The sequence below is a fragment of the Taudactylus pleione genome, unplaced genomic scaffold, assembly GCF_031769625.1.
Source record: "Taudactylus pleione unplaced genomic scaffold, aTauple2 ptg000490l, whole genome shotgun sequence".
Taxonomy (NCBI): domain Eukaryota; kingdom Metazoa; phylum Chordata; class Amphibia; order Anura; family Myobatrachidae; genus Taudactylus; species Taudactylus pleione.
In genome coordinates this window covers 1,420,001-1,429,511 of record NW_028284892.1, presented here as the reverse complement: position 1 = coordinate 1,429,511, position 9,511 = coordinate 1,420,001, and the positions used below count along the sequence as shown (strand labels likewise).

The following is a 9,511-nucleotide window of genomic DNA, read 5'->3' as shown; positions in this document are numbered from 1 at the left end:
GGTTGCTCCGCCAACAAAACACATATGGGATCCAGAACCCTGTGGTGCCAAGAGGTAGGTCACCCATACTGGTGGTCTAGTGTGGGGGCTGCAGCAGTAGCCCCAGACTCCAGTGGAGGCAGCTACATTCAGTGTAGCCACCTGAGCTTGTATTGATTTCAGTACAAAACCATCCAGTCAGAGAGAGTATTGACTTTAGGCCTATACTCTCCTTCACCTGCCTCTAGTCGCTTCCATTTCAGGCTATAGGCCTGGCGGCAATCTAAGTGGAAGCGTTTGGCCTTTGCCAAAGACTTTCATCTGTAGCCCACTGCCCCATCACTGTTTATTTAGGCCCCGCCATTTTGAATCGGGCTTTAGGCCTTTAGCCACTTCCCCCACAATATCACAAACACTTTCTGTACAGTGCAGTAGGAGCTGGGCCTACTATGCGTATAACAGATTAGGCCTGGGGGAATTAGGATGTTCCCCATTATCTTTAAAGTGCATTGTACTCTAGGCTCAAAACTCTATCCACCATGCCATAGCCGGAGCAGAGGCAGTTGATCGCGTGGGGATGTGCCACACTATATCCTGGCACCCCAAGTAAGAGCATTGCCATACCAACAGGGTTTACACTCTTCTCCGCTAATGAGAAACTTGAAAGATGCAAAAAGTATAAAATGGTTAAAATATCGAGCCCTTCTGCGAAGTGGAAAAGTTATTAATCCCTCCACATACAAGGAGGAATGACCCTAAACATGTACCCCTTCTTTTCTGCGTTGTACCACTTCGCCAGGGTCCCTGGTGAATCCGTACCGCTCCCCCTCTGTCACACACTAGTGAGAAACCTCTGAAGACGCTGCACATTGTGGTGTGTCCCCTTCACGTCACTGTGTCTGAACCAGGGCGCCTGCGTGCTTTCTGCGTTAGCACAACTCCAGCTGGAAAGCGCTGTCCTCGAAAAGGCCTCCCTGACAATACAGGTGTAACTGCAGCTGACTTGTGCCTCCAGAGAAGTGTGCGGCAGTCAAATAAGTGGCAATTAAAACCGCATATAATTATAGTCTCCGATCAATGCTGAGTATGCGTAAAGAACAATTGGATAATGTTTGTCCTGTCCTCCATAACACAGCCAGGGTATCATGCATAGAGTATCGCCACAATGCTATTTAATGGGTTAAGGTATCTGCCTCAAAACCACTCTCTTCTCCTGGGACTGCAGAGCGCCTGGGTTATCATTTTAAGTAACTCTAATGCAGCGTGTGATGAAAACTGCCACTCGCTGGTGACAGACAGGAACAGGACAGGAGAGAGACAACATCACACCTCCTAAGGTAAGACTGCGCAGCAATGTAATAATGCCTGGCCTCTGCTTACCCCTGGGGCTACCGCACCGTGCTGGAAAAGCAGGTATATATACATTTTGGCAGGAAAGGATGCTGTTCCTTTATTTATTTTATTATTTATATAAAATATTTTTACAAATATTTTATGGAACGGAGTGCCTGTAGGAATGCAGATGTTTAAGTTAGGAGTCAAAATAAATCCAGTATTGGGGCTAATATTGAAATTAGGTGCTCTGTAATATAAAACTCTAAATTATTTATATATATATATATATATATATATATATATATTAGAGAGAAATAGGTAAACATAGATATAAGTTCGCGTGTAGGTGTGTGTATGTATATGTATATATATATATATATATATATATATATACACACACATATATGTGCATATGTAGCATTTTTGTAATTAGGTTAGTGGGTAAATAACAATGTTCTGCCAGATATATAGTGAATGCGCTGCAAGGTTCTTGATTTTACAAATCTATAGATTAATTAGGTTTTAAAATACTGTCTGTAAATCAAGAATGGGTATTTTTATTTTATAAAACTTACATAACATAATGTAAAGCTATGATGTTCCTTATCATGGGAGAAGCAAGAATCAGTTTGTTAAATGAATCCAAGTTTGAAGTGCCAGCTTTGCACAACCCTAGTAATATATTTGTCCCCAGAGCTTACAGGAAATCGGTGAAATCTTAAAATCAAACTTCAAGCTAGAATTATGTACTGTATTGGGAATTGTATGTGAAGTATCATTTATTCGGAGTAGAGAATATTTACCTCATTTCCAAACCAATATTTGTAATTTCACACTTGTTATTGTCTGTCTATGACATAACATAACATTAATAACTCAAAATTTATTTTCATTCTATTCTTTTGTCTAAAATTTAACGAGTGATACAGAAAAATTGCTCTTACACCCAATAATCTTTTGAAAGGTAAAAGTATTTTTTTACATTTTTTAAATATTTGAGTGCAAAGTATAGACTAAGCAATCTCCTAAAATCAAGTAGTGGATAAAGGGAATGGCCACTCATGGGAAGCAATGACAGCACCTTCTGAGGTTTTACCAGCACAGGGTAAAAGTTAAGTTATATTGCAGAACAGAAGTTGGGACCATATTTAAGATTTTCTCTGGGCTAATATTTTAAAATGTATTGGGGGAATGAATAGGGACTAGTCATTTACACTATATACATTTATTTTTATATTTATTAGAATACATTAAGATTAAGAACACAGTGATATGCAAATAGAGAATTTGTAAAACTGTCAATCAGTGAAAATAATTTTCATGATCGCAATCTAAAAAATTAGTGAAATGAACAAACGTTTTATAAATGTAACATAACGAATGGAGAAAACAATATGCTCTGAGCTGTTCATGGATTGCAGATTGATGCCCAGTCTGGCTTTGTTGTGCAAATCATATTGGGAAGTTCCCGTGTTCCAAGCTGTGATCAGTGTAGCAATATAACCCGCTTACCCCTGAAAGTTGCAGCCCTATCCAGTATGGTCAGCTTTATAGTGTCCCAAATGGACTTTCCGATACTACTTGGATTTCTCTCTCAACTTACTATTACCAAGGAATTTGTCTTTATTCATAGATTTTTTTTTATTATTATTTTCCTGTTTGTCTTTTTTGTTTGCTATAATTATTATTAGTTTTTTTTTTTTTTAATTAAACGTTTGTTTAGCAATGTCCAAATCAATTCTGATTAATTTGGGACCAAGTACAATTTATTCTGTGGCTTTATTGGTTGCAGACTGTTCAAGATGATAATGATGATAATAATTATAATATTTAAAAAAAAATAATAATATTGGTCCACATACCATTTTTTTATTTATTTTTGAATTAAAGGTTCTCCAAGCATTGAACCAAATCCAAAGCTCAATATACATCAAATTAAGCATGAGGGTCCTACATGATAAAAAAATGCAGTTTTATCCCATGTGCCTTCTACCCTAAGAATCACAGGGAAATAAAGATTTTTATTTGAACAGAATCTCACTGAAAACCCAGTAGAACTGCCAAACTTGGTCCCGATTGGTGAATTCAGTATATCCCTGTCTAAAAATGACTAACGTAGTAACATATTTTTGGAACCTTGTGGGACATTTCTGAAAAGCTTGTTTGGCGTGTGGAAACTGCAATTGCAAACTACAAACATAATACATGTAGTCTAAAATAGTTTATTTACTACTCACAAGAGCTCACAATCTACACGAGGAAAGAGACTCCTGCTTTAGCCGACAGGCAATGCTCCATTTATTTTGTCATTTTTTTCCCCCTATCTCGGCCCTGTTTCAGATGACCTTCCTGCAGTGTTCTTTCCTCGGTTAGGATTTCTGGTTTGACTGTAGTACAAAAGCATTTTAAATCCCATTTCCCCTAGAGACACAAAGCAAGGAAATGAGGAGACTGGGTTCTAGTGAGTAGAGGGATAGTGGAAATAGACTGGAGTCAGGAGCTACGGTTTAATGATTGTAGGTCAGCAGCGGGAGGGAAACACAAAGGTATAGTTCATTAGTAGTTCCCAGAATAATGCTGGTGTTAAAAAAAAAACACTGGTGCGGACATAACGTTTATTTATACTGACATTACAGCATAAATGCACTGACGTAAAGCTACAAGTATAGATATTAATTTATATTTATGCCACTGTGTGACATCTCTATTATCAGGAGCCGTGGTGTTTTCCTGGAGTGATGAAATAAAATCAGCTTTGCCTAAAAATACCACTATGCTGATGCATCACCAAATGTGACATGAAACAGAGGCACACATACCCCTCCTAGACATCCCACCCGACTGTGCCTCTGCCGCCACAGATGGCAAAACGCGTGGTGTTAGCCTGTAATTTGTCAGTATGCATAGAGGGGTAGATTTACTACAACTTCTACAAAAAAATGAAAAAATATGACATAAAACAGGATAATAGTCCAGTGCAAAAATAAATCAGAAGTGAGCAATGGAGCAGAGTGCTACCTGATTCAGTTCCACTTATTAATATTAACAGCATGTAACAATAATTCAACAAAGCCGCGTCAGTCCTAATGTAAACAGGGACTGTGGCAATACACCACTCACACACTACCATCACTGTATAGTTCTGTCTTAGTAAACACTTTGCAGTTCATATTTGCACATACAGAAAATAATGATCTGATTGGTTGCCAAGCTGGACCCATCTTCAACCACCTGTAATTACCCTCAATAGGATCAAAATTTGGCAAGACATTGGGGCCTATTCATCATCACATAATTTTCACAAAAGTAGGTGAAAATGCACATTTTCACCTGCAAATGTAAAAATTAAGTTATCGGGCCATTCATCATGAAGGTAAAGCAGGAGTTATCACAGATATCTCCTACTTACCTTCCTTTTGCAGAATGTCCCATTACACTAGTATCACAGATATCTCCTGCTTACCTTTCACTCCCGGAATGGCCTACTGTCCCAATACACTAGTATGGGAACAGAATTCATCAAGCTCAGAAAATATACTATTTTCGGAGCTTGACTGCGGGAGCATTCGCCATCTTCAGATGGCACATGCTCCTGCTCCGGCATCGCAACCTGTTCCCTATAGGAAGGAGGTCCGGGTTGCGATGAGGGATCCTTTCGGATTCCTCCGCCCCTGTCCGGCTCCTTCCGCTGGATGTCGGGGCTCTTGTGCGCATGCGTGACCTGTAGGTCATACATGCGCACTACTGTTACTGCTCTGAGAGGAGCAGTGAAAAGATTCACTGCTCCGAAAAGGAGCAGTGAAGCGGCTTGCGGGCTCAGCTGATATCGCATCAGCTGTCACCGCGCCGCGGCAATGAGGAATTGCTCCGGTAGCCGCGATGAGTCAATGTTAATTATCGGGGTCCTGATAATTAACATCATGAATATGCCTCATTGCCTGTTGTCCTAAAGAAATTAATTTAATGGGTTGCCAGACACCTACATTGTGGAGGAAGCTTTGCTGAGAATGCAGCCATTAAATTCACTAGGAGCCAGTGACATCCCAGAGAATGCAGCCTATCAATGCACTAAGGATCAGTGACATCACTGAGAATTCAGCCTATCCATTCACTGGGAACCAGTGACATCACCAAGAATGCAGACTATTCATTCACTAGGGAACAATGACATTACCGAGAATGCATCCTCACCCTTCCATAGGAACCAGTGACATCACTGATATTGCAGCCTATCCATTAAATAGTGACTAGTGACATCACTGGGAATGCAGCCTCTCCAATCAATAGGGACCAGTGACATCACTGTGAATGCAGCCTCTCCAATCAATAGGGACCAGTGACATCACTAAGAATGCAGCCTCTATATTCACTAAGGACCAGTGATATCACTGAGAATGCAACTTCTCCATTCAATAAGAACCAGTGACATCACTGAGAATGCAGCCCATTATTTCAAAAGGGACCAGTAAAATCACTGTGAAAACAGCCTATCAATTTACCACACCAGTGACATCACTAAGAATGCAGCCTATCCATTCAACAGGAACCCATGACATCACTGGGAATACAGCTTATCCACTCACTAGGGACCAGCAACATTATCTGCATTACATTTCCACATCTGGTGCCAAACCAGAATGAATGCTTACATTGGCTCTTTACTACACAGTGTGGCTGTATTTGAAATATTGTATGTGTGTGTTTATATGTATTATATGCATATGTGGAAAGTATACAGATAGCAGCAGCTGAAGAGCATAAAACTGAACGCTGCATAAAGATTGTGTTTGCCCAGTGCTGCTCTATAAATCTGTTCAGATCTCCATTACGGGAAATACTTGTTGATCCTGTGTGTACAATACTAAATGACCACCCCAGAATCCTTTGTGCTCCGAGCGTTGGTTCTCTCAGCAGTCCCTAATCCTCTTGGCCTAATAGCATTAAACAGTTTTAAACAAACAAGGGTTTTGACCTCGGCCTTGAGTTATATTAACTAGGGAAGGCCCAATTGCCTGTGATGAGCCCCCGGCATCCCAAGAGGGAATTAATGAGCTCAGCATGGGATTTAGACGGATGAAGAGAAGCTGGACCAGGGAATTATCTCTGACAGTGCCGTGCCTGTTTGTTTGGCACTAACAAGCGTGAGACCCTTTCTCTTCCCAACCCTTAATGCTGTCCTCTGTCTAAGAAATCGTCTTTTCAGCTTCTTTAGCCTAATAGCTACTTTGAAATAAAAAATCAGAGCTGGGATTAAATAATGATATCAAACGTGTGTGTGTATATAGGTATATAGTATATATAATATATATATAGTTCAGGAGTCTGAGTGTTAGTTCGGGCTACTCTCTTGAACCACTGGATGGATTGTGATGAAGTTTTCACTATTCTATACAGCATTAGTCAAGGAAGGTTTAGGTGTATGAATCATTCATCAGTGGCAAAAGGGATCCCAGCAGTGACAATTTTAGTGAAGCAGTCACAGAAAAAAATCTTGCACCAAGGTTCCATACAGGAACTGCTTGTGGGGGTGGGGGGTGTCTGCATGCTGCTGCAGGGGTGAGGGCTGCGCTCTGATTGGCTCTCTGGGACAGTGGGAGCCATTTAGAACTAGCAATGTGCCCTGAAAATCGGGTGTCACTCCCAACCACCCGGAAGACTAGGCAAGTCTCCCGGAACAGGCCCGCACCCCTCTGTTGCCACCCGCACTCCCTCCATGACTGCCCACTTACTGTGCAAAAGTGGGCAGTCCGGGGGGGCCGATGATGCGGTTCGCGCTAAATCGCGTCATCGTAGCCCCGCACCCCCCGCTTTACAGTGCCTGTATTATCGGCTCTCTACAGCAGGGGGCGGGGCCACAATGAGGCGATTGAGCCACCACGCCCCCACACCGCCCACCTGCTGTGACGAGAGGGCTGACCTGGCTGGCCCCTCCCGGAGGAGGCAGTCTAAAAGTCGGTAAGTATGTCATAAATGTGAAAGGAAAATAAAACAAAAGGATAAATTAGGCGGACAACACTGTACTACTGGTTACTCAGCGTTACAGGATCGTCAGTCTGTACAGAGGTGTATAGGAGTCCGAGCTAATGATCGTCACAGTGTCACGTGCCTTTGGTTACAGCTTGCCGACCGGATTCATTACATTCCATGCATTATGATTGGACTGATTCTCAAGTTAATTATTTGGCAACTTTTGCCTAATCGTGGCCTATTTCTGTCAAATTTCAGAATCACCCTAATCGATTTATCAATGTTTAACCATGATTGCCAGTGTTAGGTCCGACTATAACCCAGAGTTGCCGACTTGTAGCTCCCTCCTTCCGGGAGGGAGCTGTCGGGCATCCTCAGCAGGGGGGCGTGTCCCATCAGAAGGGGGTGTGACCCGGACTATGACTAGTCAATGGGGGCGGGGCATGGGCGTGACAACGCGATCACGTCATCGCGGCCCCGCCCCTCTTCACAATGCTAAGATAAATGGCAGTGTGAAGCAGGGGGCGGGGCCATGATGACGCGATTCGCGTCATCGGGCCCCCCGCTGACGGGGATAATACTGTATTCGTGGGGGGAGCGGCGGCGAGCCAGAAGGATCGCCGGGGACCGGGAGACCTACCTACCTTTCCGGGGGGCCGGAAGCAGCACCCGATTTTCGGGAGGCTCCCGGCCAAATCGGGAGGGTAGGTAAGTATGCTGTAACCTGACAACTGCAGGTACTCAGGAATAAAAGGCAACAAGTACCATACTACAAACATAACCAACAAACAAACATAACTAACATACATACTAAAAACTATAAATATTGAGGAAAAAACACAGACTGATCGTTAGTATAGTGGAAGGAGCAGGGTCCCCCAGCAGCACAGAGTATATCAGGAGATGTGAGATTTGTCAGTGAGGACAGGGCTGCATATGACAGGAGCAGTGACATGATGTGAGGAGGGGAATGGAGGCAGCAGGAAGCCACAGACTGAGAGTTATATAGTGGAAGGAGCAGGGTCCCCCAGCAGCACAGAGTATATCAGGAGATGAGTGATGTGTCAGTGAGGATAGGGCTGCATGTGACAGGGGCAGTGACATGATGTGAGGAGGAGAATGGAGGCAGCAGGAAGCCACAGACTAGTGGAAGGAGCAGGGTCCCCCAGCAGCACAGAGTATATCAGGAGATGTGAGATTTGTCAGTGAGGACAGGGATGCATATGACAGGAGCAGTGACATGAGGTGAGGAGGGGAATGGAGGCAGCAGGAAGCCACAGACTGAGAGTTATATAGTGGAAGGAGCAGGGTCCCCCAGCAGCACAGAGTATATCAGGAGATGAGTGATGTGTCAGTGAGGACAGGGCTGCATGTGACAGGGGCAGTGACATGATGTGAGGAGGAGAATGGAGGCAGCAGGAAGCCACAGACTAGTGGAAGGAGTAGGGTCCCCCAGCAGCACAGAGTATATCAGGAGATGTGAGATTTGCCAGTGAGGACAGGGCTGCATGTGACGGGCTGCAAATAAGGAGGAAACAATTAAGGTTATTGAGTTAAATAATATACAAGATTCCTGCCAAGCAAACATATTTGTGAAAAAAGGTGCATGCAACCATTATTATATATTTCTTCTTTGATATATTCTTAGGAGCCATATTCTCATTATAGTTTTTAGTGTCAGGCTCGCCAGCAGTTGTGCAGCTGTAAGTCCTAGAATGGAACTACAAGTTCCAGCATGCAACTCATAAATTCCAGGACGGTCTGGTTTTACAAAAGCTGCCCATCCACAGGTTGTCACATCCTGCACTGTATAAAATATAGGTTAGTGAATACGTTTCCACATTTTAGTGGCACTTGCAACATTTTTCTATTCTATAAAACTCTTTTCTAATATGTTCCAGTTTTTTTTTTTCGAGAATATTGAGCAAGCTGGAAACAGGGAACTCGGTACAGCGCCGGCCGTATCAATTAAATGAGATCTTTAAATATTCTTTAAGCAAATGGGATTAAACTAATTATACATTTGCTTTGGACAGAGAAAATCTGAGCGGAGAATCTGAAATCCCTTTAGAGCCAACTGGAGTAGGATAAATCTATGCTTAAGCATTGGTGTAAGTTACTTCTTATTTTGGGGTAGATAAGGAGATAAGGATTCCCCCCTCCTATCACCGTATATATTTGGCACACTTTGTGGACATACCGCTTGTCTTCTCATGTGTTCTTGGCCAGA

The 9,511-nt window shown here is 42.7% G+C and overlaps 1 protein-coding gene across 1 annotated transcript in view; it reads left to right on the top strand.

The window, feature by feature from the left end:
* The first annotated feature begins 1,241 nt into the window (after positions 1 to 1,241).
* LOC148502575 (ETS translocation variant 3-like protein) overlaps positions 1,242 to 9,511 on the top strand; it is a 17,621-nt gene continuing 9,351 nt past the window's right edge. The window contains exon 1 of the mRNA XM_088449613.1: positions 1,242 to 1,316. The gene's annotated coding sequence lies outside the window, so the exon portion shown is untranslated. The remainder of the gene's footprint in view (positions 1,317 to 9,511) is intronic.